Source organism: Ovis aries, chromosome 13 (genome assembly GCF_016772045.2).
Source record: "Ovis aries strain OAR_USU_Benz2616 breed Rambouillet chromosome 13, ARS-UI_Ramb_v3.0, whole genome shotgun sequence".
Classification (NCBI taxonomy): Eukaryota; Metazoa; Chordata; class Mammalia; order Artiodactyla; family Bovidae; genus Ovis; species Ovis aries.
The window spans coordinates 25,081,314-25,108,340 of record NC_056066.1 but is presented as its reverse complement, the minus strand read 5'-3'; the positions used below and the strand labels follow the sequence as shown (position 1 = coordinate 25,108,340).

Here is a 27,027-nt window from a genome sequence, read left to right as displayed (position 1 = left end):
TGTCCATGGGACTCTCCAGGCAAGAATACTGAAGTGGGTTGCCATTTCCTCCTCCAGGAGATCTTCCTGACCCAGGGATCAAACCCACGTCTCTTATGTCTCTTGCATTGGCAGGTGGGTTCTTTACCACTAGCACCACCTGGGAAGCCCCACAACTCATTAATAGGAGGACACACACCCAACTTTTAGAAATAAGCAAAAGAGAGACTTCCCTGGTGGTCCAGTGGTTAAGAATCCACCTTCCAATGCAGGCGACATGGGTTCAGTCCCTGGTTGGGGAACCAAAATCTCACATGCCTCAGGGCAACTAAGTCTGCAGTCTATAACAAAGACCCAGTGCAGCCCCAAAAAATAAAAGCAAAAGATTTGAATAGGCCATCCACCAAAAGAGATATATGAGTCACAAATGAGAACACGGGAAAATTCCCAGCATCATTAACCGTCAAAGAAATGCACATCAAAACCCCCATGAGATGAGACTTCCCATCCACTAGGGTATGTATAATCAAAGAGTCAGAAGATGATGTCAAGAAATTGAAACCCTCAAATTGCTAGTCAGAATGTAAAAAGGTTTAACCACTTTTTAAAACTCTTTGGTAGTTTCTTAGAAAGTTAAATATGCACTTGCCATGTGACACAACAGTTCTGCTCCCAAGAACTTTTCCAAGTGGAATTAAAATGTGTTTTACACCGAGACTTGTATACAGATATTAATGGCAACTTTATTTATAATAACTCAAACTAGAAATAATTCAAGTGTCCGTGAACCACAGAAGGGACACATGGTGGTACATCTGTGAATAGAATACTACTCAGCAATAAAAAAGAATGAACAATATGCAAAGAGCAATCCATGGCAGCATGGATGAATCTCAATGCATTATGCCGAGTAAAGGAGCCAGACTAGAAGAGCTACACATTGTGATTCCATTTCAGTGAAATTCTAAAACAAAAAAACCCCAAACACCCAAACTATCATAACAGCAAGCAGAACAACATTTGCCACAGGCTGAAGGTAGAGAGGAGAGAAACGCAAGGGCACAGTGAGCTCTGGGGGTGATTCTTGATTGTGTTGTGGTGATGGGAGCATAGCTGTTTACATTTGTCAAAACTCATTGAAGTATATGCTCAAAATTGGCATATACAAATTAAGCTTCCAAAGGGTCAGTTCTTTAAAAAAAAAAAAAAGTTTAAGTATCACTGTCTTTATTTTTGAAGGTAGTGTATTTTAATTGTTTGGGATTCAGTAAATAAATGCATGGGTGGAAAGTGCCTAAGCAAGATTGAAAAAGCTACTGAACTGTCTGGCCATCTGTCTTCTTAGCTGTAAAACGAAGCCCATTGTTCCCGATTTAGTTTTTTTAAACCTTAAAAGTCATGTGTGATAACCATTTTTGTAAATTGTGTTGAATTTTAATTGCTTCAAGTTCAGTTTTTATTAATGGAATCCAGTAGTGATTCATATGGTCAAGTATCCTTTGGCAGTAAAAGAAGTGGGCTTGAATTTTGTAGACTTGCATTTTTGAATATTTGATTTATTTAAGCCAGATAGATCTATAAACATATTTCTGAGGGGAGAAAAAGGCTTGCTCTCATACTGACAACCAGAAATTCTAGGATTTTAGTTGATTCTCACTGAATTAACATCGATTATGGGATTGGCTGTGACCGTACATTACAGTTTGGCATACATCATCTTCATCTTCCACAGCTATGACATACATAACGAGATAAAAAGAAAAAGCTATGAGTTGCTAGATGACTTGCTCATGGTCACCCAGCTTGTGATTGGTAAAACCAGAATGAAATCTTAGACTTTCTGGCTTTATGCCCTTTCCTCAACCAAAGCTGCATTCTCTCCCTAGTCCTTAAAATACACGTGAGTTGTCAAGCTAGTAATGGTCCTTAATTTGCTGATACATCATCTTCTGCCATTGTTCAGCTCATTGGACAGGTTTGTTTTGTGTCCATTTTATTGGACTAAATCTGCATGAGAACACAGCGTTGATGACAGAGTCTGGCCACGGCACTGAGAAAGGTCCTTGTACTGCTCAACTAGCCCCCTACCTAATTTCACTGAGGTGCTAAGGGTTTCGTGGACTTTCTGTAGGAGGTGAGATGAAACAAAATGTCACTTTTCAATATCAAGGGTAAATAGGGAACAAGAATCTTTGAAATCTAAATTTAGTGCCAGGAATAGCATATTAATCTTGACGGCACACTCCCAATGCAGGGCCCTGGGTTTTGGTCCCTGGTCCTTAGTTCCCTTCGATCCCACACGCTGAACAGGTGCAACCAAAAAGTAAATAAAGATTTTGGGACTTCCCTGGTAGCTCAGATGGTGAAGAATCCACCTGCAGTGCAAGAGACCCAGGTTCGATCCCTGGGTCTGGAAAATCCCCTGGAGAAGGGAATAGCTACCCACTCCAGTATTCTTGCCTGGAGAATTCCATGGATTTCTGGTAGACTACAGTCTATGGGGTCACAAAGAGTTGGACATGACTGAGTGACTAACACAGTTAAGCATTGGAGGAAAGGGACATTCTACCCCTACACAAAAAGCTGTCAAAATTAAGACGAAATATATACAATATTTTAAAATTCATCCATTCGACTAACATTCACTGAAAGTCTGTCCATCAGTGATTTTGCTAGATCCTGTCAGTTTGCGAAAACATAAGCCCTGCACAATCCCTGTCCTTGAAGAGACCACAGCCCAAAGGGTAAACAGTGTGATCACAGATAATGGATATTTTTATAATAAAAAGAGTGTGTATCCCAGCTACTTATTTAAAAGTCCTGCAATATCTCTCTAATCTTTCAGGTAGATGTTCTTTTATTTAATATTTATTTATTTTATTTATTTATTTAGCTGGTTGCGCTGGGTCTTAGTTGCAACATGTGGGATCTAGTTCCCTGACCAGGGATTGAACCTGGGCCCCTTGAACTGGGCGCTCAGAGTCTTAGCCACTGGACCACCATGGAAGTCCCTGAGGCAGATGTTCTCATCCCCCCTTAACATATGAGGTGACCAAGGCTCAGGAAGTTTCGGCACCCTGTTTGAGATTGGTCTTCCCAGGGTGGGAGCTGATGTTTCCAACAGCCGCCCTCTTTCCAGCATTTTCAGCCCAGCCAGAGATCCGGTTTCCTTGAGGTAGAAGGAATCAAAGGGGCTGTTTGGAAGAGAGGTTAATTCCTAATGTTCATCGCTCGCCTCCACCCCACACCTCGGTTACTAGAGCCTGAGTGGAAATAGGTCTCAGATCCAGTGAAGGATCACAGTTGTGCATGGAAAGTTCTAGCACTCAGCCCTCCCTAGCTCCTTCCAGCCCTGGCTATGCTGGCAGTCCTTAGAGAAAAAAAACCGGACGCTTTGTCACTTAGTATGTTTCTTCCTGCCCTGAGACTATGAAAAATAACAAAATATGTAAAGAAACACTGTTTAGGCATTAAACATGTTGCCTTGAAATACAGCTTGGAATCTTCCAGTCCTTTATTCATTAAAGGATAGAAGGTATGTTCAATTAAATTCAGTTCATCAAAAATGCATTGAGGGTCTGTTATGTGGCAGCTTGGGTGGGAGAGGGGCTTGGGGGAGAATGGATATATGTACAGGTATGGCTGAGTTGAGTCCCTTCGCTGTTCACCTGAAACTGTCACAACATTGTTAATCAGCTCTACCCCAGTACAAAATGAAAAGTTCAGAGGTAAAAAAATAAAACACTTTTATTTTTTAAAAAATGCATTGAGGGTCTTCTGTTACCACAGGAGTGGGCATGTAAACATGTGATGTAGCCCTGGGCCTTGGAAGACTTTGTTACAGATGAAGTCACAGTCAGTGAAACTTTACTCTAAAAGGCTCTATTCAACATTCATGTTAAATGTCTTGGACCATATCCTAGAAAGCAGTGTTGCCCTCAAGTAAAATTTTCCCACATTTAATGCTCAAAACAGTTGGTTGCTAGAAAACTCTGTAAAGAAATTTTACTGAAAATCAAACTCTGAGGGCAAAGGTTATGACATTTTGTTGCCTGGCTCCAGAATGAAATAGTCTTTTATTCTGTATTCTCTGTTTACACTCTGTTTACTTCACTTTGAAATGTATTTGGATGTAGTTTTAAAATGAGAAAGGACAGAAAGAAAAAGAAAGAAAACAATCATTCAAAATATTTTTTTATTGTTAAGACATTACATTTGAAAGAATAGCATTTCTTCAGTAGTGTGAATGAAGCTGTTATAGATTTTCAGACTCAAGTGAATTTTAATTAGCTCGAAAAACTGTCATGTTGCTTTTTTCATAGAAATGATTTTTTTTTTTCTAAAGAATTTGCCCAGAAGTGATTCAAGTCAGATACTTCTATCCTGTGGGAATTCTAACTCATAAGCTCACCATCTCTCCATCTCCATCTCTTGGGTCATTTTCCATTTTTATTCATATCTACACTGTCCCATTTTTTTGTAATGTGTTCATGTGACTTTTATATTCAAGAAAGTTAAAACGTGAGCTGCTTTCTATTATGAAAGGATAGAACTATGACATAACTGTATGCCCATATTCCAAAGAAACCCATTAAAGGAAAGATCAGCTAGCAGCAAATCAGGAAAAGTGCCAGAATTGCCTGACGTCGTGTCCATTTCTCTGTTCCTCGGACCCTGTGCCTCTCAGAAGCAGAGCCTGTGATGCTTGAGTGGGAGCAAACAACCAGTAGCCCTCAAGACATCTCTGAGGAACAGCTGAGGCAAACCTCTTATGTGTGTTGCTCCTGTAAAATGAGGTCTGGTAGCAATCTTGCTTTTATTTCTTTGATAAATAAAAATGTCCCAGTTCACTGGCCTCTTAGCAGAAATGCCAAGGATACCAAGAATCAAAGACAGGCTTTCGTGTTCCTTCTGTGTGGTCTGTATTCTGGCCATGTATCAAGGGAGATATTATTCTGTTTGTTCCACATGATCAGGTAAATTCATTCATTCATTCTTACGAGTCATTAGTTCTAGGTATCAGTGCGGCCCATCTGCATCTAGGAATTAGTAAGTGTGTGTGCACACATGTACACATATGCTAATATTATGTTTAGTTCAGTTCAGTCGCTCAGTCGTGTCCGACTCTTTGCAACCCCATGAATCGCAGCACGCCAGGCCTCCCTGTCCATCACCATCTCCCGGAGTTCACTCAGACTCGCGTCCATCGAGTCAGTGATGCCATCCAGCCATCTCATCCTCTGTCATCCCCTTCTCCTCCTGCTCCCAATCCCTCCCAGCATCAGAGTCTTTTCTAATGAGTCAACTCTTCGCATGAGGTGGCCAAAGTACTGGAGCTTCAGCTTTAGCATCAGTCCTTCCAAAGAAATCCCAGGGCTGATCTCCTTCAGAATGGACATTCCAATTATACCACATTATTTTTATCCTTCGTATTTCTTCATATGCAGTCTCTAAGGATCCTCATATGGTGGGTGACCCAGGCCTCTCTTGACTTTAGAGGGGATCGGGCAGTCAGTGTCGTGAGAACTGCAGTGAGGCGTATAGCACACAGAGGCATACAGTAGGAGACGCGGGTTCCATCCCTGAGTCAGGAAGGTCCCTGGAGAAGGAAGTGACAACCCACTCCAGTACTCTTGTCTGGGAAATCCGTGGACAGAGGAGCCTCATGGGCTATAGTCCATAGGGTGGCAAAGAGTCAGGCACGGCTATAACGACTTGGCATGCACGCGTGCTGTACACAAAGCCTGGGAGCAGAGAGACCGTGCAGAGCCTCCTCAGCCAAGTCATGGATGCAGAAGAGGGCTCTCTCTGAAGATAAGAGGAGCTGGGAGTCAGGCTGAGGAAGCAGCACCTGCCACTCCACAGGAACAAGAAGAAACTTGATCTGGGACGGATGGAGGCCCGTGCGCTCGGGGTGCGATAGGAAGCAGGTCTGCGAAGACGGGCCTGGCCACCTCTGAGGAGTTGCCCCTGACCCCCTGGGCCTAGAGGATGAGTGTTACGTATAGTGGGATGAGGCGGGTAGAGAAAGACGAATACTGTGTGATGTCACCTAACGTGGATCTAGAAAACGAATGAATATTACAAAATGAAGCAGACTCACAGATACAGAGAACAGTCTAGTGGTTACCAGTGGGAAGAGGCTAGGGAAGGGCAAGATAGGGGTAGGGGATGGAGAGGTTATACTACAAAACATAAAGAATTTAGCCAAGAGTTTTTATAACCATGAACAGAGTATAACCTTTCAAATTTTTGAATCACTATGTTTTACCCCTGAAATGTACATAAGATTGTAGCTCAACTATGAAAATTTTAGTTGCTCAGTTGTGTCCAACTCTTTTGAGATCCCATGGATTGTAGCCCACCAGGCTCCTCTCTCCATGGAATTCTCCAGGCAAGAATACTGGAGTAGGTTGCCATTCCCCTCTCCAGGGGATCTTCCTGACCCAGGGATTGAACCCAGGTCTCCTACATTGCAGGCAGATTCTTTACTGTCTGAACCACTAGGGAAGCCCGCTAGATCAACTATACCACAAGTGTAATTACATACAGAAACGTGCTCAAACTGTGAGTGTGCAACTCAGTGAATCTTTTGCCAAGTAAATATGAATACACTTGTGTGATCATTACCAGTTAACTACAAATAGAACATTACCAATGGCTTCTTAACTAGTTTTCAACTTTTTAATTGGAGTATAGTTGATTTATAGTGTTGCAGGTATACAGCAGTGATTCAGTTATAAATATCTGTTCTTTCAAAGACTTTTCCACTATAGAGTATTACAAGATACGGGATATCTGTAGTATACAGTAGGTCCTGCCCACAGTAGTAAATATAACGGTCATCTGAGTTAAATTCACCCATTCCAGTCCATTTTAGTTTGCTGATTCCTAGAATGTCGACGACGTTCACCCTTGCCATCTCTTGTTTGACCACTTCCAATTTGCCTTGATTCATGGACCTGACATTCCAGGTTCCTGTGCAATATTTCTCTTTACAGCATCGGATCTTGCTTCTATCACCAGTCACATCCACACCTGGGTATTGTTTTTGCTTTGGCTCCATCCCTCCGTTCTTTCTGGGTTATTTCTCCTCTGATCTCCAGTAGCATATTGGGCACCTAATGACCTGGGGAGTTCCTCTTGGTATCCTATCATATTGCCTTTTCATACTGTTCATGGTGTTCTCAAGGCAAGAATACTGAAGCGGCTTGCCATTCCCTTCTCCAGTGGATCATATTCTGTCAGACCTCTCCACCATGACCTGCCCGTCTTAGGTTGCCCCGCAGGCATGGCTTGGTTTCATTGAGTTAGACAAGGCTGTGGTCCTAGTGTGATTAGATTGACTAGTTTTCTGTGAGTATGGTTTCAGTGTGTCTGCCCTGTGATGCCCTCTTGCAACACCTACCATCTTACTTGGGTTTCTCTTACCTTGGACATGGGGGTATCTCTTTACCACTGCTCCAGTAAAGCACAGCCGCTGCTCCTTACCTTGGATAAGGGGTATCTCCTTAGCGCCACCGTTCCTGACCTTCAACGTGGGATAGCTCCTCTAGGTCCTCCTGCGCCTGCGCAGCCACCACTCCTCGGGTAGCTCCTCCCGGCTGCGGGCCCTGGCCTTGGGCTCAGGGTGGCTCCTCAGGGTCACCGCCCCTGGCCTCGGGCACAAGGTGGCTTCTCCCGGCCGCTCCTGACCTTGGACGTGGGGTGTCTCCTCCCAGCCGGCACTGGCCTTGGATGCGGGGTAGCTCCTCTCGGCCGCCCCTGACCTTGGACGCAGGGTGTCTCCTCTCGGCGGTCCCTGACCTTGGACGCAGGGTAGCTCCTCCCGGCTGCCGCCCTGACCTCAGACACAGGGTATCTCCTCTCGGCCGCCCCTGACCTTGGACGCGGGGTAGCTCCTCTCGGCCGTCGTCCATGACCTCGGACGCGGGGTGTCTCCTCCTGGCTGCTCCTGATCTTGGACACGGGGTAGCTCCTCTCGGCCATTGCCCATGACCTCGGATGCGGGGTGTCTCCTCCCAGCCGTCTCCCCTGACCTCAGACGCGGTGTAGCTCCTCCTGGCCTCCACTGACCTCGGATGCAGGGTAGCTCCTCTCAGCCATTCCTGTGCCATCGCAGCCTGTCACTCTAGGCCACTGCCCCTGACCTCTGAGGTGGGTAGCTCCTCTCAGTGGCACTTAGTGAGCCGGCTCTCACAGCCGCCTGAGCAGGAATCCCTCAGAAGAAATGTAGTAGCCATCATGGTCAACAAAAGAGTCCAAAATGCAGTACTTGGATGCAATCTCAAAAATGACAGAATGATCTGTTTGTCTCCAAGGCAAACCATTCAGTATAACAGTTATCCAAGTCTATGCCCCAACCAGTAATGCTGAAGAAGCTGAAGTTGAACGGTTTTATGAAGACCTACAAGACCTTTTAGAACTAACACCACAAAAAGATGTCCTTTTCATTATAGGGGACTGGAATGCAAAAGTAGGAAGTCAAGAAACACCTGGAGTAACAGGCAAATTTGGCCTTGGAATGCGGAATGAAGCAGGGCAAAGACTAATAGAGTTTTGCCAAAAAAATGCACTGGTCATAGCAAACACCCTCTTCCAACAACATAAGAGAAGAGTCTACACATGGACATCACCAGATGGTCAACACCGAAATCAGATTGATTATATTCTATGCAGCCAAAGATGGAGAAGCTCTATACAGTCAACAAAAAACAAGACCGGGAGCTGACTGTGGCTCAGATCATGAACTCCTTATTGCCAAATTCAGACTCAAATTGAAGAAAGTAGGGAAAACCACTAGACCCTTCAGGTATGACCTAAATCAAATCCCTTATGATTATACAGTGGAAGTGAGAAATAGATTTAAGGGCCTAGATCTGATAGATAGAGTGCCTGATGAACTATGGAATGAAGTTCGTGACATTGTACAGGAGACAGGGATCAAGACCATCCCCATGGAAAAGAAATGCAAAAAAGCAAAATGGCTGTCTGGGGAGGCCTTACAAATAGCTGTGAAGAGAAGAGAGGCAAAAAGCAAAGGAGAAAAGGAAAGATATAGGCATCTAAATGCAGAGTTCCAAAGAATAGCAAGAAGAGATAAGAAAGCCTTCTTCATCAATCAATGCAAAGAAGTAGAGGAAAACAACAGATTGGGAAAGACTAGAGATCTCTTCAAGAAAACTAGAGATACCAAGAGAACATTTCATGCAAAGATGGGCTCGATGAAGGACAGAAATGGTCTGGACCTAACAGAAGCAGAAGATATTAAGAAGAGGTGGCAAGAATACACAGAAGAACTATACAAAAAAGATCTTCACGACCCAGATAGTCATGATGATGTGATCACTAATCTAGAACCAGACATCTTGGAATGTGAAGTCAAGTGGGCCTTAGAAAGCATCACTATGAACAAAGCTAGTGGAGGTGATGGAATTCCAGTTGAGCTATTTCAAATCCTGAAAGATGATGCTGTGAAAGTGCTGCACTCAGTATGCCGAGAAATTTGGAAAACTCAGCAGTGGCCACAGGACTGGAAAAGGTCAGTTTTCATTCCAATCTCAAAGAAAGGCAATGCCAAAGAATGCTCAAACTACCGCACAATTGCACTCATCTCACATGCTAGTAAAGTAATGCTCAAAATGCTCCAAGCCAGGCTTCAGCAATACGTGAACCGTGAACTTCCAGATGTTCAGGCTGGTTTTAGAAAAGGCAGAGGAACCAGAGATCAAATTGCCAACATCCGCTGGATCATGGGAAAAGCAAGAGAGTTCCAGAAAAACATCTATTTCTGCTTTATTGACTATGCCAAAGCCTTTGACTGTGTGGATCACAATAAACTGTGGAAAATTCTGAGAGAGATGGGAATACCAGACCACCTGACCTGCCTCTTGAGATACCTTTATGCAAGTCAGGAAGCAACAGTTAGAACTGGACATGGAACTATAGACTGGTTCCAAATAGGAAAAGGAGTACGTCAAGGCTGTATATTGTCACCCTGCTTATTTAACTTCTATGCAGAGTACATCATGAGAAACGCTGGACTGGAAGAAACACAAGCTGAAATCAAGATTGCCGGGAGAAATATCAATAACCTCAGATATGCAGATGACACCACCCTTATGGCAGAAAGTGAGGAGGAACTAAAAAGCCTCTTGATGAAAGTGAAAGAGGAGAGCAAAAAAGTTGGCCTAAAGCTCAACATTCAGGAAACAAAGATCAATGCATCCGGTCCCATCACTTCATGGGAAATAGATGGGTAAACAGTGGAAACAGTGTCAGACTTTTTTTGGGGGGGCTCCAAAATCACTGCAGATGGTGACTGGAGCCATGAAATTAAGAGATGCTTACTCCTTGGAAGAAAAGTTATGACCAACCTAGATAGCATATTCAAAAGCAGAGACATTACTTTGGCGACTAAGGTCTGTCTAGTCAAGGCTATGGTTTTTCCTGTGGTCATGTATGGGTCTGAGAGTTGGACTGTGAAGAAGGCTGAGTGCCGAAGAATTGATGCTTTTGAACTGTGGTGTTGGAGAAGACTCTTGAGAGTCCCTTGGACTGCAAGGAGATCCAACCAGTCCATTCTGAAGGAGATCAACCCTGGGATTTCTTTGGAAGGACTGATCTGAAGCTCCAGTACTTTGGCCACCTCATGCGAAGAGTTGACTCATTGGAAAAGACTGTGATGCTGGGAGGGATTGGGGGCAGGAGAAGAAGGGGACGACCAAGGATGAGATGGCTGGATGGCATCACTGACTCGATGGACGTGAGTCTGAGTGAACTCCGGGAGATGGTGATGGAGAGGGAAACCTGGCGTGCTGCGATTCATGGGGTTGCAAAGAGTCGGACACGACTGAGCGACTGAACTGAACTGAACTGAACTGAACAGTAGGTCCTTGTTTTAGTTTTCAACTTCTAAGCGATGCTGAGTAAATAACAATTAACTTAGTTTGTGAAGATGACCCAGTCTTTCCTCACGGAAGTCTCTGTCCTGTGTCATTCCATTCATAGTGGGGAATTTGTGCCGAATAATCTGCTCAGTCTTTTATGGTCTTAGGGAAATCAGTAGATATTTGTTGAAAGAATAAATGAATGACTATCTACACCAACCATTATGGTAGAACACCAGAAAATTGAAGGAGAAAGAAAGTTAGCTAGACTCTTTTAATATATATAAATTTATTTATTTGTCTGCCCTGGGTCTTAGTTGTAGCATGTGGGATCTAATTCCCTGACCAGATATCAAACCTGGGCCCTCTGCATTGGGAGCACGGAGTCTTAGCCATTTAGAGCACCAGGGAAAAGTGAAAGTGAAAGTTGCTCAATTGTATCCGACTCTTTGCAACCCCGTGGACTCTACAGTCCATGGAATTCTTCAGGCCAGAATACTGGAGTGGGTAGCCTTTCCCTTCTCCAGGGGATCTTCCGAGCCCAGGGATCAAACCCAGTCTCCTGCATTGCAGGTGGATTCGTTACCAGCTGAGCCACCAGGGAAGCTCTAATTTTGACAGATGGCATTTGCTTGCTTTTGCTCGTAGCTCTGTTCCTAAGAACTTGTCACTGTATGGTGGGAGGAAAAAGCTAAGTTTCAGTGTCACTCTCTTTGGTCTCAAGTGTGAAGAAAACTGTAAAAAGTAACTCCCTCCAGGACTTCTAGAAAGAGCCAGATAGGCCGTTTGCACTGGATTGCATTTACGAAGACTAGATTCTAACCCTGGTTCTGATGTGACCTACTGAATCACACAGTCTCAGGCAAAAGTTGACTGGGTCTCTCATCTGTGAAAGGACAGAAGTAGACAATTGCTAGAAATTATTCCTACTCTTAAGATTCTAAGGGCTTCCCTGGTGGCTCAGGGTAGAAAAAAAATCTTTCTGTGGTGCAGGAGACACAGGTTCAATCCCTGGGTTGGGAAGATCCTCCAGAAGAGGAAATGGCAACCCACTCCAGTATTGTTGCCAGGAAAACTCCACAGACAGAGTAGCCTGGCAGGCTACAATCCAAAGAGTTACAAAGAGTCAGACACAACTGAGCACGGGTGCACTACTACTAAAATTCTAGCCACACCCACTTTTTCCACAATGACTAGCTGTATGTAGTTCAGGGTGCAGCCTCTGGCCACAGAGGAGAGAAAAACAAACTGGGCCCCGCCAGTAGTGAGCCACTGACAGGGCTCTGTGAGTTGGTCAATCATACTAGCCAGGCAGAGAGAGAGCCGAGCCTAACTAGGATGTGAACTATCACTCTGCAAAAGAGCAATTTAAAGATTAAAGGGAAAAAAAGAAAAAATCCCAGGCAATCTTATCCCTCTCCCATCTAGCCAGACGGGCAGCTTTGATGAGTGATCCATTGATTGCTCTAAACCATCAGCCTTCTTTCATCCAGATTTGCTGCAGCAGAATTTTCACTGCCAAAAGCAACTCCGAGTGTGCAGGCTCGCACCATCTGAACAGTGCAGGAATTGCAGTGATACTCAATTGGGGGAGATTCTGGACCTTGTGGATAGATAGCCTGTGACAAGTCATCTGGGCTTTGGACTGTCTCATTTGGGGGAGTTGGATGTTCATAGATGTTCAGGAAGAGAAATTCACTGAAGTGCAGTGGTTTAACACAACAGAAAGATGCTTTTGGTGTGACTAGTTCCACAACATGGGAACGATTAGAAATGTTCTGTGGCAGCCTTTGTAAAAACACACTTTCGTGTGTATTAGTGAGGTTAGGCAGTGGGGAGTCATCTCTTTTTAAAAACAACTTTCTTTTGGTAACATCTATTTTTGTCACACTGTGACAGTGTGCACACGCTTTGACACTTGCCAGTTTCCACACGCTTTGACACTTGCCGGTTTCCATGTGCTTTGACACTTGCCGGTTTCTTGACACCTGATTGCTGACATTCTGCCAGAAAAGAAACACCCCGCTTGGTTTCTTTCTCACACAGTTGCAGGTTCCTTTTTTCTTGCTGACCTGATGTTACCCTGCTTGGCCATTCAAGAAACAAGAGCCTGACAATTGAGAGATCTTAATTGTGACCTGCGAGCCACTACACGTGCAGAAAGGAATGGCGATAGAATTTCCTATTAAATTGTGTGATGATATTTGAGGCATATGATTTTGAAGAGTTTTAGAGGATGAAACTCATTTCTGATGCTAAATTACGATTTCCAGGTTTTAAGTACTTTGTATTATGATAGTTTGAAGTTCAGTTTTCAGATTAGAAATTTCAAACACCCATTCTTGACAGGTGGCCATGAAGTAATTTCCTTTCTTAAGGATGTCCACAGGAAGCAAGCTTCTTCCTTTTTAATGCATAGATTTTATTTATATAAAATGTGCATCCCGAGTCTTTATAAATAGTGTTCTGCCCAGTTTTTTTTTTTTTAATTCTGAAAGCAAACATACAAAATTTAACAACTAAAAATCCAGACCCATTGGGCTTGCAAAGTGATGTTATATAGATTCGTTGATTTGGTTTGTAGGAGAAATGACTGATTAAAAAAAAAAATCAGTGAATGGATTTGAGGAAACTACCTAAAATAAAGAGCTATATATCCCAAAGAGCAGTTTCTTTTGGTTACCCAATTAGCACCTTCTTCTTTCTTTATCCTCACTCAAAATTCTAGAAGATTCTGAGGTGTTGCCTATGTTAATTAGCCAGAGTAAGGGGACAGCTTCTTACGGAGCTGCAGAAGTTGGTGGGGAAAATTCAGTTGCAAAAATACTAAGTTCCCTAAAATTATATAAAAAGTCAGCTGCAGAGATGCAGAGTTTCTGTTTTTCTGGTTTACCTTCCTGTTTGAGCCGAGGCATGAAATGGTGTGTAACCTCCTGATCCAGGGCTTCAAGGGACTCTGGCCCAACACTACCACTGTCTCTCTCATGTCTGCTCAATACTTGTTCAGCTTTTCATAAGAATTTGTATTTGGAAAGAAACTCTGAAGAGTCCAACGTTTTTAAGTTCTCTCAGTTTAGCAATATAAGAAATGATCAAATAAATTGAATGCTTTTCAAAAGGGAGGATTAGGTTACATCGGGAAATTAGGTGAGGTCTGAAATTCTGCCTCTTGATGGGCAGTAGGCAGTAATTAAAGTTTTTTTTTTTTAATTGATTTTCAAACCTTCACCCGCTAGCAATCTCAGTAGATTCTTTTTCTCTTCATAAATAAAATCGGTGCACTCATTTCCAATTCATCTTCAATCTGCTTTTTAAATCTCCCAGTTTTACTGGGTAAGAATCCACAGATATCCACATCTGAACAATAAAGAAAATCCATAACAGGCAGCAATATTATTTCATTTGAAATACTTCCTGCAACATTGTTGGCTGTTCTCTAACAGAATTAGAGCCTTTCACTGTTGTGGTAGCATGTTTAAAATGACCATCATTTGTCATGTCAACTGTCTATTGTCTTGAAATCTTGGATTTTTAAAGACTCATGCTGGATTTTTCTCTCTTTCTAAGCTATGGGTTTCAGCATGACATCTCTAATGATAGCATGATAGAGTACACTTTCTGGTTAGTTAGAAATCAATATGTTTTAGAAATGCTAGATTTCAATGGAATAGATAAGTTGCTGCTTGTTTCCCATAACCAGTTCTTACCCACTTTTGTGGAAGTGGGTATGAATTTCTTATGAATCTTTTGTGAAAGATTCGAAGTTTTTCATCAGTGGTGGCGGCTCATCTCTGGTCCCATTCAAACAATGAGACTGGGGACAGTCATGCCCCGGGTAACCCCTGTCTAGTGCCCTTTATCCCAGACCACTTCCCAACCAACCAAGGGAATTCCTCTACATGAAATAGAGTAAGACATATTTCCTCTTTACTCTCTCTCTCTCTCTCTCTCACACACACACACACACACACACACACAAAATTTGGTCCAGCTATTGGAAAGGAAGCAGTAACAAATAATATCAGCAACTGAAGTTGCCCAGGTGTCCCTGACCATGCTGTTCCATCCTCTGTGCCTCTCACAAGGAATCCAAATCACCCTGTTGATCACAGTGGTTGATCTCAAGTGGTTATTTGACACAAAGCAAGCAGATCCTTCCAGGTCACAAATACAATGATTGGAGTAGAGATGCGATCCAAACCAGGCCAACCAAGTCTTCCTTGGAATTTATCTCAGGGAGAAACTATTTTCTCTTGGGCGATGAGGTTATTAGGATGAGCCCAAGAGTGGAAGCAGACACATGAGAAAGAGAGGGTCCTGAGACCATCTGAGTCTCCGGTTCAGGATGACCTGTATTCATCCTGCCTTCCTAAGCTTAGCCATTCAGCTCTTCCTTGACAGTCATCACCTTTCTGTTTAAATTAGTTCAAATGAGCTTCCAATCACTTGCACTTCAGAAAATCCTGAGTTGCACATGTACCAAAAAAGAATTAATTTCAAACTCATAGAAAAAGAGGTTGGGTCTGTGGTTACCAGAGGAAGAAGTTGGGAGGTTGGGGGAAGAGGGGTAACTGGATGAAGGTGGTGAATAGGTACAAACTTCCAGTTGAGGAATAAAAAGGTACTAGTAATGGACAACATGATGAATATAATTGACACCACTGTCTGTTGTATATGAAGCTTGTTAAGAGACTATATCCTGGGAGTTCTCATCAGATGAAGAAAGGTTTTTTGTTTATTTCTTGAATCTTACATCTATTTAAGATGATGAGTGTTCACTAAACTTACTTTGGTAATCACTTTATGACGTATGTGAGTCAAATCATTATGCTGTACACCCTAAACGTACACAGTGCTGTGTGTCAATTTCAATAAAACTAGAAGAAAAAATAATGAAATATTTTTTGGAAGAGCAATTTATGATACCAGTTTTAACCACTAGTAAGCAGTGATAATCACGATGGTGTGATCATTCACCTAGAGCCAGACATCCTGGAATGTGAAGTCAAGTGGGCCTTAGGAAGCATCACTACGAACAAAGCTAGTGGAGGTGATGGAATTCCAGTTGAGCTGTTTCAAATCGTGAAAGATGATGCTGTGAAAGTGCTGCACTCAATATGCCAGCAAATTTGGAAAACTCAGCAGTGGCCTCAGGACTGGAAAAGGTCAGTTTTCAGTCCAATGCCAAAGAAAGGCAATGCCAAAGGAATGCTCAAACTACCACACAATTGCACTCATCTCACACGCTAGTAAAGTAATGCTCAAAATGCTCCAAGCCAGGCTTCAGCAATACGTGAACCATGAATTTCAAATTTTCAAGCTGGTTTTAGAAAAGGCAGAGGAAACAGAGATCAAATTGCCAACATCTGCTGAATCATCAAAAAAGCAAGAGAGTTCCAGAAAAACATCTATTTCTGCTTTATTGACTATGCCAAAGCCTTTGACTGTGTGGATCACAATAAACTGTGGAAAATTCTGAAAGATATGGCAATACCAGACCACCTGACCTGCCTCTTCAGAAACCTATATGCAGGTCAGGAAGCAACAGTTAGAACTGGACATGGAACAATAGACTGGTTCCAAATAGGACAAAGAGTACATCAAGGCTATATATTGTCACCCTGCTTATTTAACTTATATGCAGAGTACATCATGAGAAACGCTGGGCTGGAAGAAGCACAAGCTGAAATCAAGATTGCTGGGAGAAATATCAATAACCTCAGCTATGCAGATGACACCACCCTTATGGCAGAAAGTGAGGAGGAACTAAAAAGCCTCTTGATGAAAGTGAAAGAGGAGAGTGAAAAAGTTGGCTTAAAGCTCAACATTCAGAGAACAAAGATCATGGCATCTGGTCCCATCACTTCATGGGAAATAGATGGGAAAACAGTGGAAACAGTGTCAGACTTTCTTTTTGGGGGGTTCCAAAATCACTGCAGATGGTGACTGCAGCCATGAAATTAAAAGACACTTACTCCTTGGAAGGAAAGTTATGATCAACCTAGATAGCATATTGAAAAGCAGAGATTAATATATTACTTTGCCAACAAAGGTCCATCTAGTCAAGGCTATGGTTTTTCTACTGGCCATGAATGGATGTGAGAGTTGGACTGTGAAGAAGGCTGAGTGCCGAAGAATTGATGCTTTTGAACTGTGGTATTGGAGAAGACTCTTGAGAGTCCCTTGGACTGCAAGGAGAACCAACCAGTCCATCCTAAAGGAGATCAGTCTTGGGTGTTCATTGGAAGGACTGATACTGAAGCTGAAACTCCAATACTTTGGCCACCTCATGCAAAGAGTTGACTCATTGGAAAAGACCCTGATGCTGGGAGGGATTGGGGGCAGGAGGAGAAGGGGACGACAGAGGATGAGATGGCATCACTGACTTGATGGACGTGAGTTTGGGTGAACTCCAGGAGTTGGTGATGGACAGGGAGGCCTGGCGTGCTGCGATTCATGAGGTCGCAGAGTCGGACACGACAGCGACTGAACTGAACTGAAGCAATGCATCATATGCATATGTTTACAGACTTTTCAGACAGCCCTCTATGATTAGATACTTAGATCGCTTAAAGTGTTCCTGCATTGTAGATAAAGCTGTGATACACCTCCTTATTCACAATGTATTGTGCTCATCACTGATTGTTTCAGTAGGCTTGCTACTAAAACCATGTGTACTTTGAAAGCTTATTTTCATTGGGATATAATTGCTTTACTGTGTTATGTTGGTTTTTGCTGTGCAACATCGTGAATCATCCATAAGTGTACATATATCCCCACCTTCTTGAGCCTTCTTCCCACCCACCCCTCTAGGTCATCTCCGAGCCGAGAGCTGAGCTCTAGCTCTCTTATTTTACACACAGTAGTGGAGGAGCCTGGTAGGCTACAGTCCATGGGGTCGTGAAGAGTCGGACAGGACTGAGCGACTTCACTTTCACTTTTCACTTTCATGCACTGGAGAAGGAAATGACAACCCACTCCAGTGTTCTTGCCTGGAGAATCCCAGGGACGGGGGAGCCTGGTGGGCTGCTGTCTCTGGAGTCTCACAGAGTCGGACACGACTGAAGCGACTTAGCAGCAGCAGCAGCAGTGTATGTCAGTGCTACTCTCTCAGTTGGTCTGCCCGTCACTTCCCCCTGCTGTGTCCACAAGTCCATTCTGCATGTCTGTGCCTCTATTCCTGCCCTCAAAATAGGTTCATCAGTACAATTTTTTGTTACTTGTTTTTCTCTTTCTCACTTCACTCTGTATGACAGGCCCTAGATTCATCCACATCACTTCAGTTGACTCAATTTTGTTCCTTCTTATGGCTGAGTAATATTCCATTCACACTGGCCGAATGGCCAGCATCAGAAAAAATCTACAAACAACAAATGCTAGAGAGGGTGTGGAGAAAAAGAAATGCTCTTACACTGTTGGTGGAACTGTGAGTTGGTGAGACCACTATGACGAACAATATGGAGGTTCCTTAAAAAAACTTAAACATAGAACTAACATATGACCCAGCAGTTCCACTACGGGGAGTATACCCAGTGAAAAATGAACTCAAAAAGACACATGTGTGGCAGTGTTCACCACAGCACTGCTAAACGATAGCCAGGACATGGAAGCAACCTAGACGTCCAGGGACGAATGAATGAAGAAAGAAAATGTGGTACTTTGAAAGCTTTTGATACATTATCGCCAGATTTCCCTGCCAAACAATTGCATTTAATATGTACTATATCCCCAGTAGCGGTTCATGGAAGTATTGGGTTTTTTCTCCCCCCACATGTCACCACCTCAGGATATCGTCATTCTGTTTCTTTAATATGTTTCTCAATTATACAGGCAAAAAGTGCCAACTCATTGTTTTCTTCAGTTTGCACTTCTTGGGAAAAACAGGTCATTCTTACAAAGAAGCCCTGAATTTGCTTCACATTTTAGAGCATCATCACCATCATCACTGCACTGGGCCTCTGTGGCCACCTCACTCACTCTATCAAAATGCTGACACAGTTTCCTGCCGTCGGAGGGTTCCATCAGAACATCACATTGCCTAATTTTGATCCAAAATACCAACAAAATCCTTCATTCTCAGAGACAGGGAAGAGAAAGAATCAAATATGCATCCTGAGAGACGATAGCAGGTGATAGGAGCATTTCTGCTTTCATTTGTCTGGATCTGTTTAGATGCAGTGACTGAAGGACAGGGAGGGAAGCCCTTTCACGGACAGGGAAACCGACCTTTCCCAAACCATGGGCAGGGAAAGCTGAGCACTGAAGAATTGACGCTTTTGATCTGTAGTGCTGGAGAAGACTCTTGAGAGTCCCTTGGACTGCAAGGAGATCCAACCAGTCAATCCTAAAGGAAATCAGTCCTGAATATTCATTGGAAGGACTGATGCTGAAGCTAAAGCTCCAATACTTCGGCTACCTGATGCAAAGAACTAACTGATTGCAAAAGACCCTGATGCTGAGAAAGATTGAAGGCTTGAGGAGCAGGGAATGACAGAGGATGAGATGGTTGGATGGCATCACCAACTCAATGGACATGAGTTTGAGCAGGTTCTGGGAGTTGGTGATGGACAGGGAAGCCTGGCGTGCTGCAGTTCATGGGGTCACAAAGAGTCGGACATGACTGAGTGACTGAACTGAACTGACTGAAACCAACCTTAAGGAGACTTTCTTTGAGCCAGCTCTTGATTTTTTTTAATGCACCCACAATAGTTTCTCCTTCTGGTATGGAGTTGGAATGACCTTGGATTTCACAGAGGTGCAGTACCTCTCATTGCAGACTGACAACTCATGCTCTATCCTTCCTCTGTCTCAGTTCCAAACAGGGTGCATTTGCCCTTGTCTTTTTCCCCCCTTCCATTAGAAACAGACTAAATCTACCGTTACACTCTCAGAAGCTGAATTTAGTGAACCCTGGGATTCTCATGAAGAGGCTTGAGTGGAGAAAAGCCAGGTCTCATAATTAAAGGCTTTGGGAAGCATCCTTTTGTCCACGTACCAGTGGCTTCTGGAACCTGTTGTCCAGCCAAAGCCCCTTCTCTGCGTGTTGCAGTGTGAGTGTGATGTGGCCAAAGAGAGTGGATGCTTGAGATTTTTTTCTCAGTGACAATGCAGAATATGAAACAAGGGGGAGACACTATATTCATTTCATTTTTAGGTTAAGTTGATGTTGACTTTTAAATTCCATTGGTCTGAGAATTACTACATGAAAAAAAATTTAATAAAGTTTGTACTGTGCTGTGCTTAGTCATTTAGTCGTATCTGACTCTTTGCAACCCCATGGACTGTAGCCTGCCAGGCTCCTCTGTCCATGGGTATTCTCCAGGCAAGAATAGTGAAGTGGATTGCCATGCCCTCCTCCAAGGGATCTTCCCATTCAGTGATCAAACCCAGGTCTGCAGCATTGCAGGCAGATTCTTTACCATCTGAGCCAGCAGGGAAGTTTGTACTAATGTATCATTACTATTGATGTAATGGGTTAAAAAGATTGCATTAAATCATATTGATTTTCATTTTAATCAGTCTGTTATATGCAATATATATAGTGGATTGACCAAAAAGTTTGTTTGGGATTTTCCATAAGATGCTATAGAAGAAACTAAATGTACTTTTTTTGCCAACTTAGTATGTTAAATACAGTTTCCATATTTAAATATAGATGTGTATGTATATATTTGGGTTTCCCTGGTAGCTCAACCAGTAAAGAATACACCTTTAATACAGGAGATCCCAGTTCGATTCCTAGGTCTGGAAGATTCACTGGAGAAAGGGTAAGGTACCCCCCTCCAGTAATCTTGGGCTTCCCTGGTGGCTCAGATGGTAAAGAATCCACCTGCAGCATGGGAGACCTGGGTTCGATCCCTGGGTTGGAAAGATCCCCTGGAGAAGGAAATGGCAACTGACTCCAGTATTCTTGCCTGGAGCATCCCCATGGACAGAGGAGCCTGGCAGTCTACGGTCCATAGCGTTGCAGAGTCAGAAACGACTGAGCGACTAAGCACAGAGGTATATATTTGGCCAGCTTCAACTTTACACCCGTCCTAGGTTTTAAGGCTTTCTTTCACTTGTTCCAGAACTGCATCTTTTCCCTAAGCTCACAGCAGGTCCCCTCATATATAGAAAACTACTTTGTGTATTTAAATAAGAAAAATTTAGAGATTTGCAGAAGAAAGGAGAAGAGCTGCATGGATATAGAAACAGAATATAGACTATACATTTCTAATTCAACCTTGGTGTAAGTCACGTCTTCTCTGGACCTCAGTTTTCACATTATGAAAGGAGAGTTTTATCATTAGAAGAGGTAAAACAAGTAAACGCCTCTCTTTACCTCAGACCTGTCTGGCGAGCCAGGCCCGAAGTCTTTCACAAGCCATCAGCTCTTTCCCCTCCTCTTCCTCCTCCTAAATTTTAGCGCAATTCCCCTCTAGCTCTTCACCTGCTAATAAGGCCAGTCCATAGGGTTAATAACCACCATTGCTTCTTACTCGGTAGTCAGAATAAGTTTGAGGTTCAGAGGTTGGATTAACTTGCTCCGTGAGGCACATAAACCAGAAGAGCGGTTGAACTTGGACTTGAACCTGTGTTATCAAGCTCCAGAGCCATGAGCTTAACCACTGAACTATGCCGTCTCCAGCAGCCTGATGGTTCTCCAACTTTTTTTCAGCACTGAAACTTTTTAAGTGATATCCTCCATAAAACCTCAAAATTGGGGCTGCTCTGGGTCAGTGGGAACCAGGGTCTCAGCCGCTTGGCTTCATCTACAAAGTCAGGTGGGCCCCATGGTACTGCCACAGAACTCTGGGTGGCAGGAAGTGGGAAAGAAACCACTACACTCTCCTGACTACACGTGACCGTGATGGATGGAGCAACACCCACCTTGCCTCCTCTCCAGAGTCTCTGGGTGAAGACCAGGCAGTCAGGGTCTGCAGAGGCAGAGGCCAGAGCGTGACTCACAGCTTGAGCAGCAGTGCCAACAGCCAGAGGGCCCGCAGAGCTGCCCTATTTTCATACTTCCTGTGAGGGCCACAGAAACATTATCAGGAGACAAGCAGCATCTGCACTTCCTCTGCCTTGCTCCCCCCTCACATTTCCCATAGATATGACGAGGGAGGAGCCCTCGGGCCTTCATTTTGGAGCACTGCTGCCAGTAGCATTGCCGAGTTGATTAGTGGTCATTTGTATCTTTTTTTTTTTTTTTTTTTTTTTTGCCGCATCTCGTAGCTTGCAGGATCCCTGACCAGGAATTGAACCCTGTCCCCAGCAGTGAAAGCGCCAAGCCCTAACCACTGGACCACCAGGAAATTCCCAAACTTGTATTGTTTTCATGACGTTCACCATAATGGTCCAGTGTAAGAACTCTGCCATGGGTGGACCTGGGTTCCCGTTCTGCCCTTGCCAGTGAGTGGGCTTGGAGCAGCTTTTTAACTAAGATGCCATTTTCTCATCTGAAAAATGAGATAAAGGGACTTCCCTGGGGATCCAGTGGTTGAGACTTCACGCTTCCGATGCAGGGAATGAGGGTGCAACCCCTGGTTGGGGAACTAAGATGCCATGTGCCCTACAGACAATAAATAAAATTTTTTTAAAAAGGAAGAAAATGAGATAAAGCAAGTAAAACCCAGCATCTACCACAGTAACGGTTAGCTATTAATAATAGTGTTAGTTAACAAAAGATATGTTTCTAGTTATAAGAAAAGTCAGTGTTTTAAAAAACTTTATTAATACATATAGTTATATAATTTTTAAGAGATGGACCCATGAAAACTTTTTTTTTTAAGTTTGGATACTTCCCTTCTGAACTGCATTTGAATATTTTTTAATGATTTCCACAGTAAGTCTAATTAATATCCATTGCCACATGTAGTTACAAAACTTTTATCTTCTTATGAGAACTTTTAAGATCTACTCTCTTAGCATGATGTAAGATACAGCCTGTTGACTATAGTTAATAATACCAATTATAATAGTATTGTATATTTCAGAGTTGCATTGGAATTTTAAGTGAGTTTTCTCTCATTGTGTGATGTAGGAAGCGCTACTTCCATTTCATGGCACTTCAGTCAGAGGTGCCCTTAGAAACACAGATGTTATGTGATCAGAGTTTGGGAGATTTTATTAGCTATTGATTAGCTAAATCCCAGGGTTTTAAGAGAATTTGGAAACTCCTTCCAGTTCTTCTCAACCAAATAAAAAACAGTTTTATAAAAGTCAAACATCCTATGTGGCAGGTCTGGGAATCATGAGTACATCCTTCATACCTCGCCATGTTGACAGTGGTAGCAAGGTCTGCGTTTAGGTCCTTAATGCTTCAGAAATAGCTAAAGCTTTAATAGAATCCAAATTGTCAGTTTCCTAGTGAAGGAGAATATGGTCTTCATTGCCACTTGCCTCCTGAAATACCTCAGTCCCTTTCTACTGTGGACAAATGTATTTATAGTACCCACAATTTGTTATTACATTTTAGCTGCTGAATTAGATGTGCTGGAAGGGCATGTGAGCACAAAACCACGGCTACACTACCTAATTGGCCCCGGCGGCACTTATCATCAGATAAGCGCGAGAAGAAGAGAATCTATTTTGACTGTAAGGGTAACCATCATAGTGTAAGAGCCAATCTGAGCAGATGAGGATCAGGGGTGAGCATGCAGAAGAAACAGATGGTGGTGAGTAAAGAGAAGCAGGAGGCCAGGAGTTTTACATAAGAAGTGTGACCTAATCAGAACCCTGGCAACTTGAATGTGATTTAAAAGCACATCTGAAAGAAGTTTGCTTTACTGGTCTCTATGGTGGAAATGGAGTGAGAGCCCTTGGAGCAAGTTTCTAGAACTTTTGGCCACAGTAGAGTGTAAGTTATGTAACATTAATCAAATCTGTTTATTGATATTTTTTAAACTGAGTTTTTAGTTTTGAGTTTTTAAAATTTTCAAATGTTGTTCAGCCACCAACTGACTGACTCTTTTTGACCCCATGGACTGCAGCACTCCAGGCTTACCATTTCCTGGGGTTTGCCCAAGTTCATGCCCATTGAATTGAATGCCATCCAACCATTTCATCCTCTGTCGCCCTCTTCTCCTTTTGCCTTCAACCTTTCCCAGCATCAGAGTCTTATCCAATTAGGTGGCTGTTCGCATCAGGTGGCCAGAGTATTGGAGCTTCAGCTTCACCATCAGTCCTTCCAGTGAGTATTCTGGGTTAATTTATACTTCAGCCAGGTATGAAGTTCTCTTTGAAAATGGCCAGACCACACGTGGTCACAGCACGCTTAGCACAGGAGCCTAGATAAACATCCACTCATCCATTTATTCACTTCCAGTGTGAAGCATTGCCGTTTTCTAGTGCACAGCACCCTCCTGCCCACTTGGTACCTGTTGGTGGACATAGAAGTTTTCAGTTTGGGGCTATTGCAAGTACAGCTGTTATGAATATCTGTAACAGATCTTTGTAGGGAGATAAGCTTTCTTTTCTCTTAGTAAATACCTAGTGGTGAATGAATACCTGGACTTTGTAGTAGATGCATATTTAACCTTCTTAGAAACTGCTCAACTGTTTCCAGAGTGGCTGCACCTTTTCATATTCCCCTCAGTGTGAGTTCCACTTGCTCTACATCCTCACCTGCATTTGGTATGGTTGTTAACTTCAGCTATTCAAAGGAATAAAACCATCTTATTGTAATCTGTATTTCTTTAATGAATGGTGATGTTATGTGTTTCTGTTCCCTTTTAGTTTTAACCAGTTTGTTCCTGAACATGCAAAGTTGGTGTCTGAAGGCAGCATATATCCAAATACCATCATACTAATCTGTAACTGTTCTATAAGTCTGAAATTATTCCAAAAGTAAAAGTTTATGTTTTAAAAAAGAGTTATACTCTTTTTATATTTTATGTTTACTCCTGTAGTCACCATTTCCTGTGCTGTTTATTTCTTCATGAAGATCCTCATTCCCTTCTCATGTCTTTCTCCTCTTATCTGAAGTTCTTCCTTTAATGTTTTCTATAGTACAGCTCTGCTGGTGATGAATTATTTCAGCTTTTGTTTGTCTGAAACCATCTCTATGTCACCCTCAGTTTTTGAAAGATAGTTTTTCGGAGTAGGTTGACAGTCTTTTTTCAGTAATTTAAATGTGTACTTCCATTATTTCCTTGTTGTTCACTCGCTAAGTTGTGTCTGACTCTTTGTGACCCCGTGGACTTCAGCACACCAGGCTTTCCTGTGCTTCACTGTCTCCCAGGGTTTGTTCAAACTCATGTCCATTGAGTCAGTTATTTCCTTACTTGACTTGTTTCTAATCAGAAGTATATCATCATTATTTTTATGCTTTGATGTATTTTTCTTTATGTTGCTTGTACTTGGGTTTCATTGAGCTTCTGAGGTTTGTGGATTTGTACTTTTCACCAAACACGGAAGTTTTTCCGTCATTATTTCTTCTAATTGTCTTTTCTCCACTTCAGTTTCAGGTGCTCTAATTACACGTCTATTGAGTCGGACACGACTGAACGACCTCACTTTCACTTTTCACTTTCATGCACTGGAGAAGGAAATGGCAACCCACTCCAGTGTTCTTGCCTGGAGAATCCCAGGGACGGGGGAGCCTGGTGGGCTGCCGTCTATGGGGTCACACAGAGTCGGACATGACTGAAGTGACGTAACAGTAACAGTAGCTAATGTCTTAAAATTGGCCGACAGCTAATTAATGATCTTTTTACTTTTTTTAAGTTCTTTTCCATCTGTTCCATTTTGGATACTCTCTATCGCTGCCATCAAGTTCACTAATCATATCAAGTTCCCTGATCATTTCTTCTGCAATGTCCCGTCTGCCATTAACTCCTTTTCATTGTATGACTTCTCTGTTGCTGCGGGACATATTACTACAAATTGAACAGATTAAAACAGCATATAGGCATACCTCATTTTACGGTGTTTCACTTCATTTAGTTTCATGTATTCTTTTCATATATAGTTTCATTCCGCTTTTTTACAGGTTGAAGTTTATTTCATGCCATTTTCAAACAAGTCTGTTGTCGCTGTTTTCCGAGGAGCATTTGCTCCCTGTGTCCGTGTCGCATTTTGGTAATTCTCACAGTGTTTAAGACTTTTTTATATTATTACACTTGTTATGATGATCTGTGATCTTTGATGTTACTATTGTAATTGTATTGAGACACCATGAATCATGCCCATGTAAGATGGCAAAATTAATCAGTTGTTGCAATGACAACAAAGGATTTAGACTATCCCATAAAATTAGCTGGTAAAGGAGCAGCAAGCGTTTGAGAGGATTGTCTCCAATTTTGAAAGAGGTTCTCATTCTGCTGTGGGTAAAATGCTGCCAATCAGCATTGCATGCCCCAGAGAAATTGTTCTTGAAGGAAAGAGTCAATCGATGCAGCAAACTTCATTGTTGTCTTATTTTAAGAAGTTGCTACAGCCACTTCAGCCTTCAGGAAATATCACCCCAATCCATCAGCATTACAATAAAACCCTCTACCAGCAAAGAGCTTTCAGCTCACTGAAGTCTCAGATGATGGCTAACATATTTTAGCAATGAAGTATTTTTTATTGCTGTTGTTAAAAGTATCAATTCATTGTTTCAGTGTTAGTCACTCAGTCATGTCTGTCTCTGCAACGCCATAGACTGTAGCCTACCAGGCTTCTCTGTCCATGGAATTCTCTGGGCAAGAATTCTGGAGTGGGGAGCCATTCCCTCCTGCAGAGGATCTTCCCAACACAGGAATTGAACCCAGGTCTTCTGCACTGCAGGCAGATTCTTTACCATCTGAGCCACTAGAGAAGCCCCGCAAGTATCAACAGTTGTTTCTTTCATTCATTCATTCATTCATTCACTCATTCCTTTTTGGCTGCACAGGTCTTCATTGCTACGTGTGGACTTTCTCTCCTGTCAGTAAGTGGGGGCTACTCTCTAGTTGCAGTGTGAAGGTTTCTCATTGTGGTGGCTTCTCTTGTTGCAGAGCGTGAGCTCCAGGGCGTGTGGGCTTCAGTAGCTGCAGCTTGAGGGCTCAGGAGTTGGAGCTCACAAGTTTAGTTGCCCTATGACATGTGGTATCCTCCTGGACCAGGAATGAAACCCGTGTGCCCTGCATTGACATGCAGATTCTCAACTATTGGACCACCAACAAAGTATGTTTAAATTAAGAAACATACATTT

The 27,027-nt window shown here is 42.8% G+C and overlaps 2 protein-coding genes across 14 annotated transcripts in view; one reads left to right on the top strand and one right to left on the bottom strand.

Annotated features, from left to right (window-relative positions):
- The window catches only part of THNSL1 (threonine synthase like 1), a 138,753-nt gene extending 116,893 nt beyond the window's left edge, over window positions 1-21,860 (bottom strand). For all 4 annotated transcript variants that reach the window (XM_060397356.1, XM_060397355.1, XM_060397354.1 and 1 more), the window contains exon 1: window positions 21,741-21,860. The gene's annotated coding sequence lies outside the window, so the exon portion shown is untranslated. The remainder of the gene's footprint in view (window positions 1-21,740) is intronic.
- The window catches only part of PRTFDC1 (phosphoribosyl transferase domain containing 1), a 101,360-nt gene that overhangs the window by 38,391 nt on the left and 35,942 nt on the right, over window positions 1-27,027 (top strand). The window lies entirely within an intron of this gene.